The sequence below is a fragment of the Monodelphis domestica genome, chromosome 1 (assembly GCF_027887165.1).
Source record: "Monodelphis domestica isolate mMonDom1 chromosome 1, mMonDom1.pri, whole genome shotgun sequence".
Taxonomy (NCBI): Eukaryota; Metazoa; Chordata; class Mammalia; order Didelphimorphia; family Didelphidae; genus Monodelphis; species Monodelphis domestica.
In genome coordinates this window covers 209,407,629-209,416,082 of record NC_077227.1, presented here as the reverse complement: position 1 = coordinate 209,416,082, position 8,454 = coordinate 209,407,629, and positions in this window count along the sequence as shown.

Genomic DNA, 8,454 nt, shown 5'->3' with positions numbered 1-8,454 from the left:
GTTTAAATAGATATAGACATAGTTACATCAGTTTTTTTGTCATAGCAAAAACAATTAAGGAATGGCTGAATACATTGTGGTATATGAATCTAATGAGGCACGATTGTGCAACAAGAAATGAGGAAACTGCGGGGATGGTGGAGAAATCAAAGAAGTCCAAAATGAGTACAAGCAGGTGAGAAATGAGATGTTTGAGGAGAAGGGGCTTGCCAGGAAGCAAAAAGACATATTTATAGCCTCTCCTCTTCCTGCCCTTTTCCAAGTAAGACTGATTGGCTGGCCAATCTTTTCTTCTCAGAGAAAAGGAGTACTGAACTAAAATTCAGTATATAATATATAATATCTGCTCTTATCTATTAGGAGGAAGTAATTTTGGGGTTGAAACTGTACTTACTCATTATTCCTTAACAAGGAAGGAGTGCATCAAGCTATACAACCAAGGTTTGCTTGCTTCCCTTCCCCCAGATGCCAGTTCTACAATGAATACACAGAACAAGTAACAAACAAACCCATTTCTCCATACAGATAACAAACTAAAATAAGAGAAAATATACATAGGAGAATATTTGCCAAACAATACAGAGTCAACCGGGCCTTCCCCTGGGAGATAACTCACCCCAACCCAGAGAGAGAATCTCAGATCTCACCCTAAGAGTCATTGTCTAAGTCTCTAGTGTTACAAGCTAGATGGGACTTGATATATGGCTACTTTCTTCCTACAGACTTTCTCTCCTTTCAGCAACCTGAAGAGAGGTTGGGATGTCATAGCTCTCTTAAAATTGGATGCCAAAAAAGCCTAGATCTCCCTTTTCTCCAGCTCTTACTCAGTTTGCCCATCAGACAGGCAGGGACATTGAGCAGTCAGACTCCATCAATAAGGAGAGACTCATACAATTGGTCCTTTAAACTAAGGATTAATGTATAAAGTCATTGAGCAAAGAGGTCAGGCTGGAATGCCTAACTATATATAGCTAACTAGGGAAAGGTGATTAAGTACATGTGATAGGAAATAACTTTATATCTTATAACCTATCTATATAAGTTAATAATTGAATTTTGGGGTGTCTGGATTCATTCTATGAAGTGCTCCACTTCAATAAGAATAATGAATATAGGTACTGATACTATGAATTCTAGTATGAAATAGATATAACAAATTATAAATTGGAATAATGTTGATGGACTTAAATTAGGAATGTGGCAATGTTTTGAGCTAAAAGAAAACTAAATTGGAGCTTCTCTTCTACTTTGGACAGGTAAATGCTTGCATCTCAGTTTGGTTACACTGAAACATTGCTAAAGGACTTAATCAGAGTTATTTGAAAGTGTGGAGTTCAAACTGAAATCCACTGAGAAGGATGGACCAAGGTTGCTAAGTAATAAAATCTAAATCAAGTCAGGAAGCCTTAGGATAAATTGCATAGAAGCTATTAACCCCTTCCTTGAACACAGGAAGTAGAAAGAAGTGCTTATAATAGTTCCACACTGATATTTAGGGACTGAAATAGAGATCTAAAAAGGCTGACAATCACTGTGTGATGGAACTTAAAGATGAGTATGTTTTAATTGTATATTTTGGAGGTTTTTAAGGGGCTCCAGCAAGCAAATATTGCCAGCCCTGTCTGACCAAAAAGCTTGTTTGAAGCTGTGGAATCTTAATGCAAACATTCCAGGTCCAGAGTGATAAACTGAGTTGAGTGATATGTAATTGATAAGTTACCTCACACGAGTTTTGGGGATTTGTTGGTTGATATTTGGATTACATTTTTGATCTGCACAAATATATTTGTGGCAAACAGTAGCCAAAGAGTGGGTAGAGTGTTAAAAAAATGACAATATTGTCTGGCGAAGTGGGACCTTCCCTCAGGGGGAAACCTCTCCTGGGGTTTCTACCCTTAAACTAAATAAACTGGGAATTTCTAGATTTCCATGTTGACACCCCAGACGACATCAGTTCTGGGGATTTTATACTTTTTACAACAGAGAGTGTTAGTTACCCAGGCATTTGGTGAGGTGGGGTGATCATCTGCCTGCGGACATAAAGATTCCCTAGTTTTAGGGAACAAACAGATGTCTGATAGGATCAAGGTGTGGCCTCAAGGTGTATCCTTCTGTCCATCTTAAATCCAGAGGACAATCAAAGGAAGATAGTCATCTCAGGACCCTAGGGGGGTCACTGGGTGTTTTTCGGCTCAGAGTCACAAGGATGGAAGGGAGCAAGGGAGTTTCCCTGATAATAGTTCTCCTGGGTTTCTGGGGGTACAGTGCCCATGTCAATATCCCCCTCGACCCATGTAGTCAAGCAGTTGTTTTTCTTCCATGTTTCTACTCCCACAATTTTTCCTCTGGATGTGGATAGTGTTCTTTCTCATAGATCCCTTTGGGTTGTTCAGGAACACTGCATTGCCACTAATGGAGAAATCCATTACATTCAATTGTGCCACAGTGTATCAGTCTCTGTGTACAATGTTCTCCTGGTTCTGCTCCTTTCACTCTGCATCAATTCCTAGAGCTTGTTCCAGTTCCCATCACCACCTCATCTTCTGACAAATCTGTGATCTCATTCCAGTGGGAGCTTCTCATAGAATGGAATCCATCTTATGTTTCTCATCCATTTCCATTCTTATCCCTGTCTGCTAGATGACTTCCTCTGGTGTTTTTTCTATCATCATGGTACCAACATCCTATCTGGGCTATCCATCTGTCATCTGATTCTCAGTATGTGACTAGAGTAACTTCTTTTCTATTCATACATGTCCTTGATGATGCCTTTCGTAATACTTTTCTGGGCAAGTTATTATTGGTAATATGTGCAGTCAACTTACACCCACAAGCATCTTTCCCCTGCAATTTGAAATACTTGTCATTTTAATTTTTCTAGTTCCATGATTCATCAACTTATAGCACCAGGGGGAGAATAATGGTATTAAAAATAAAGGGCCTGCAGTGTAATAAAATATTTAAATTCTTTGATATAAGGGGGTGGCTCTCTAGGAAAGAGAAGAGAAGAATACAGGAGGAATTTAAGCAACATAAAAATAAAATAACAAAAATAATGAGTAGCTTTCATTTGGTACTTTTTAGGTTTTACAAAGCAATTTTATATGTGTTATCTAATCTGATCCTTATCATAACTCCAAGAGATGTTTTGTTACTTTCCCCATTTTACAGCTGAGAATATTCAGCCTAAAAAGGGTTAAATGACTTGCCTAGGATCATGGAGCTAAGGAAGAATCTGAGGAAGAATCTGAATTTAGATCTTAACTCCAAGTTCAGCAGTGTATCACCTAGCTGCCAGAAGATAACAATAAAAACTATTTTTAAAAGCTAAAATCCTACTTTCTGTTAGAAGCCTTTCCTGATCCTTCCTAATGCTAGGCCTTTCCCCTGAGAATATATCTAGTCTGTCCTGTATATACTTTATTTGTATATATTCTATATGTTGTCTCCTCCATTACATTGTGAATTCCTTGAGGGCAGAAACTGTTTTTTGAATTCCTTTGTAACTCCAAGGTTTAGCACAATGCCTGGCACACAAATGCATGTTGACTTGATCTGATTTTAAACTATTTAACTGATGTAAAAAAGATATAAATTATATATAGATAACTTTGTCTTATCACTTTAGAAATGGAACCAGACTTAGTATTCCATCTTGTCTGTCTTGAAAAAGCCAAGGGTATCATTCTGCCATAGAATTCTTTGAAAGTATATTCCAGGGGCAACTAGGTAGCACAGTGGATAGACAGTCATCAGGAGGACCTGGTTTCAAATTTGACTTCAAACTCTTCTTAGCTGTGTGACCCTGGGCAAGTCACTTTTACTTTAATTTCAATGAGTTTAATTTCAACAGGATAGGTAGTGTTTATCTCCAGAATGAGGATGTATCAGGATATGGGCCTGTTCTAGGTGAGAACCTCCTTGAGACAGGTTCTCTTTGGGCATATTCTTAGGAGGTGGAAGAAATATTTTTTTGGAGTTATATGTTGCTTTTCACTCTAGTCTGATAGAGAAACTAAAGGAAGGTTCCAAGTATTCCAGAAAGTTTAGCTCAGAATGTTTTTTACAGATGAGAATTCAGTATCCCGGGGCATTCCTTGTAGCTCCCTCAATGATCTGCATGTTACAATGCCTCCTAATTGGGCCAAACTGTAGAGTATCATAGGATGAGAGATTTAGAACTCCAAAAGCCCTTTAAGTCCAAACTACTTGTTTTATAGAGGAGGAAGCCAAAGCTTCCTCAGAAGTTGTGACTTATTCACCAAGGCAGGGAATGGACTTTCTGGCCCAAGAGCCTGTGGAGTACTGAACTTCTCGAAATCATCCATAAGAGCAGCCGTAGCAGCATCCTTGGGAAAAAAATAAAAAACCAGTGAGTTACTCTTTAAGCACTTTCCCACTTAGCTGTGTGCTAAGTGCTGGAGCACAAAGAAAGGCAGAGAGAGTCCCTTGTCCTCGAGGGTATTACAGTCTGATGAAGGAGACAACTATGTGAAAACAAACTATATACAGAATAAGTTGTGGGGGATCTCAGAGGGAAGGAACTAGCTCCAAGAGGAAATCAGAAGAGGCTTCCTGCATAAGGTGGGCTTTTAGCTGAGACTTGAAGGAAGCCAGAAAAGCCAGGAGGCAAAGATGAGGAGGGAAAGGATTCCAGGGATGGAGGACAGTCAGAGAAAATGCCCAAAGAAAGAGGATGTGATGTTTGAAGGATAGTAAGGAGGCTGGTGTCACTAGATCATCGAATATGTGTCTGGGAACCTTCAAGAAGCCCAGAATGGTAGCAGATTTTATAGTTGATCTTAGAAGCAATAGGGAGCCAGTTGTTCAGTCGTGACTGATTCTTTACGACCTCATTTGGGGTTTTCTTAGCAAAGATACTGGAGTGGTTTGCCATTTCCTTCTCCAGCTCATTTTACAGATGAGGAAACTGAGGCAAACAGGGTTGAGTGGCTTGCCCAGGATCACATAGCTAATAAGTGTCTGAGGCCAGATTTGAACTTACAAAGATGAATCTTCCTGACTACAAGTCCAGCACTTTATCCACTGTACCACCTAGCTGGGTTTACAAATAGGAGTGATGCGACCAGATCTTTGCTTTAGAGAGATCACTTTGAGGGCTGAGTGGAGGATGTTCTATAGCAGAGAGAAGACCCAAGCAAGGAACCAACCAGAAATTAATTATAAACAGTCCAGGTATGAAATGATGAGGGCCTGTATCAGGCCCACATTATTGTCAGTCATTGTTATTTCAAATGAGGGATTATTTATGTCATATGTTTGTGGGAAGCTAGACCTGAGTTCAAGTTTGACCTCAGACACTTTGCTGATTGGTTGCTGTCCTTTATACTCAAAGAGGATCAAAATGATACATCACTAGTGATGTCTTTTGACTCTTACCTGAACTGGATTTAAGTGAGGCAGGCTTAAAGAGAGTCTTTAGCCTCATTATCTCTTCCAAAGTCATCCAAATTCAGTAGCAAGACAAAAGTCAAGACAACTTGTTAGATAATGGATGACCCTGGCTTCTCCATGTCTAACCGAGCTCTAAGCATTCCGCAGTGCCCACTTTGGCCACCTTCATGGCTGTCACAACAAACTGTTCTCATCTACCCTTTTCACTAGGGGAAGTCTTACCATGCCTGAGATAGACACCCCTCTAACTCATGGACCAGTGGCTCATCTTCAGCCTGGTTTAGCCCACCTCCTGAGGGAGTTTGAACAAGGTATGGCTGCCCAGAATGCTTTGCTGTGTATAAATGGAGATTTTGAACCCCAGACTTCAATCCCCAGAAGTCCATGGTGTTTCCCAGAATTCCCTATAATCTCACCTGAGTCCACAGGTTGGCAAGATCACAATTGGTATTTAATTGGCAGTAACACCTCCCTCTCCGTCTTCTCTTCCATTGCAATGATGTAGTAAGTAAGCTAAGCATGGGGATTTTGAATGGGCTAATCAGTCATGGGCATGTGGTTATTTTCTATCCTTGATTTTCTAATAATCCTTAATAAACCTCATAAAATATAATATTTTATTAGTAGAGACATAATTTAATTTTTACAGCTGTCCCCTTGCACCTACCTCTCACCCTCAGACATTATCAGCTGTGTGACCCTGGGCAAGTCACTTAACCCTGCTTGTCCCAGTTTCTCATCTGTAACATGAGCTAGAGGAGGAAACGGCAAATCACTCCTGGATCTCTGCCAAGAAAACCCGAAATGTGATCACAGAATCTGACACAACCGAAAAGCGACTGAAAAACATCACATGTTCAGTGATAACTGATGCTCATCGGGATAATCTGACTTACAGTCTCAAAGTGGAAGTTCAGGAGCCTCAGATAGCATCTACTCCAAACCGAACAATAATCCTGTCCATAAGCCAACAAGTGGTCATCTCAGCCTTGTCTTGACGATATCCAGTAAGAGAAACCTCCAACCTCCAGAGACAACACATACCACTTCCAAGAAGCACCAGTCCTTACATTTGCCTTCTTGGAACTTAGACCCATCATTCCTAGCTCTGTCTTTTAGAGACAAACAGAATAAGTTTATTCTCTCTGTCTCTCTATCTCCCTCTCCAACTGCTTCTGTCTGTTCATCTGTCTGTCTGTCTCCCTCCCTCTTTCTTTCTCTCTTTCCCCCCTCCCTCCCTCCCTCTCTCTCTCTACCCCCTTTCTCCCTCTCTCTACCCTCTATCTTTCTGTCTGCCACTTCCTCCCTCCCTCTTTCTCTTTGTCTCCTGTCTCTCTCCCTCCTTCTCTCCTTCTCTTTCCTCTCTCTCCCTCCCTCTTCTCTCCTCTCTCCTTCCCTCCCTCAGTCAGTGATCCTTCCAATGTTCCAGATTAAAAGCTGTGCAACTGTTATCTATACCCTGTGAATTCTCTATGGGGGTAGATTCATCCAGCAAGCTGGGAGCCTTATATTGATGAGATCATGGCAGCAGTGGACCACCAAAGCTTTCCATCAGTTAATACTTGCTGAGTAGATTGAGAACCAGACCTAGAGATGGGAGATCCTGGATTCAAATCTAGTCTCAGACACTTCCTAGCTCTGTGACCCTGGGCAAGTCACATAACCCCCACTACCTCGCCCCATGGTGGCAAATATATGGCATGCATGCTAGAGTGGGCTGCTACCCTCTCCCTTTCCATGCACCTGAGGACATTTCTCTCATGACCCATCAATGGGAGTGCTTCCTCCCTCCCCTGTCTGTGGTAAGGCAGGGGGCTCACACATAGCATGAGGGTTGTAGTTTGGGCATTCAGTCTCTAAAAGGTTTGCCATTACTGGCCCAATCCTTACCATTCTTCTGCCTTAGAACCAATACTTAGTATATATTCTAAGATAGAACATAAGGGGTTTTTAAAAATTATTTTTTCATTTAAAAATAAATGAATAAAAGATGGACCTTTTTGTTATTGCTTAAATGTGATGTTCAGAACAGATCATAGCATTCTACAAAATGACCAGAATAGAGTTCAGTGGGACCATCTCCTTACTAGTCTTCAAAACTATACCTCCCAATATACCTCATATTGTTTTTGCTTTCTTGGCAGTCAGATCACACTATTCACTCATAATGATCTTGTAGTCTGCCAAAAACCCCAAATTTTTCTTCAACTGCTATAAAACTATATTTCTCCCACATTGTATTTTTGAAGTTGATTTTTAAAATCCTCCTTCAAAACTTTATATTTATTTCTACTAAATTTCATTTTATTTGATTTGACTCAATCTTCTAGCCTGTCTTGGTATTTGTTTCATCCTGACTCTGAAGTCAAGTATGCTAATTATTCCTCCAAGCTTAAGGTCTAAACAAAATATAAGCCTGCCATGTATCTGAGAAGGTTGATTTCTAATATATTGAATTATTTCTAGGTTTTGAATTAGAAGTTCGGATCAGTTCCTTGGACATTGCTTCTCATTTCTTTGTATCTAATTTCTTCCATCATAGGACAGAGAGAAAAGTAAGATTGTCAGTTCTGTTTTTATCAGTAAATACAATCCAGCCTGAGTCAAGTATGTCTACTAGCTGCACAACCAAATCCTTCAGTGTCCCATTTGGAAACATTGGATAAAGTTGCTCCTAACCAGGCAGAATTTGATTTCTTCTACTAGGTACTGGGGATATAGCATGTGATAGTCAAACATTACTCAAGGATTGGGAAAGGATTGAGAGTTTGATGGACCACCTCTTCATTGATTATTCACCACTAAGAAATGTCTTGGGATGTCCAGGGGAGATCTGAATAATGGGCTTCCAAAATTATATTTGTGTATCCACAAGGCAGTATTTCAGGGTCTTTGATCACAGAGAGATCACTGACCAGTCAACTTACTAGTTATTGCTAGCCTAATCAATAAATTTATTTTTTTACCTGGAAACCAGTCTCTCAGAATTTTTTACTGTCACAAATCCCTTTGACCAAGTCATTGATAAAAATGTTAAAC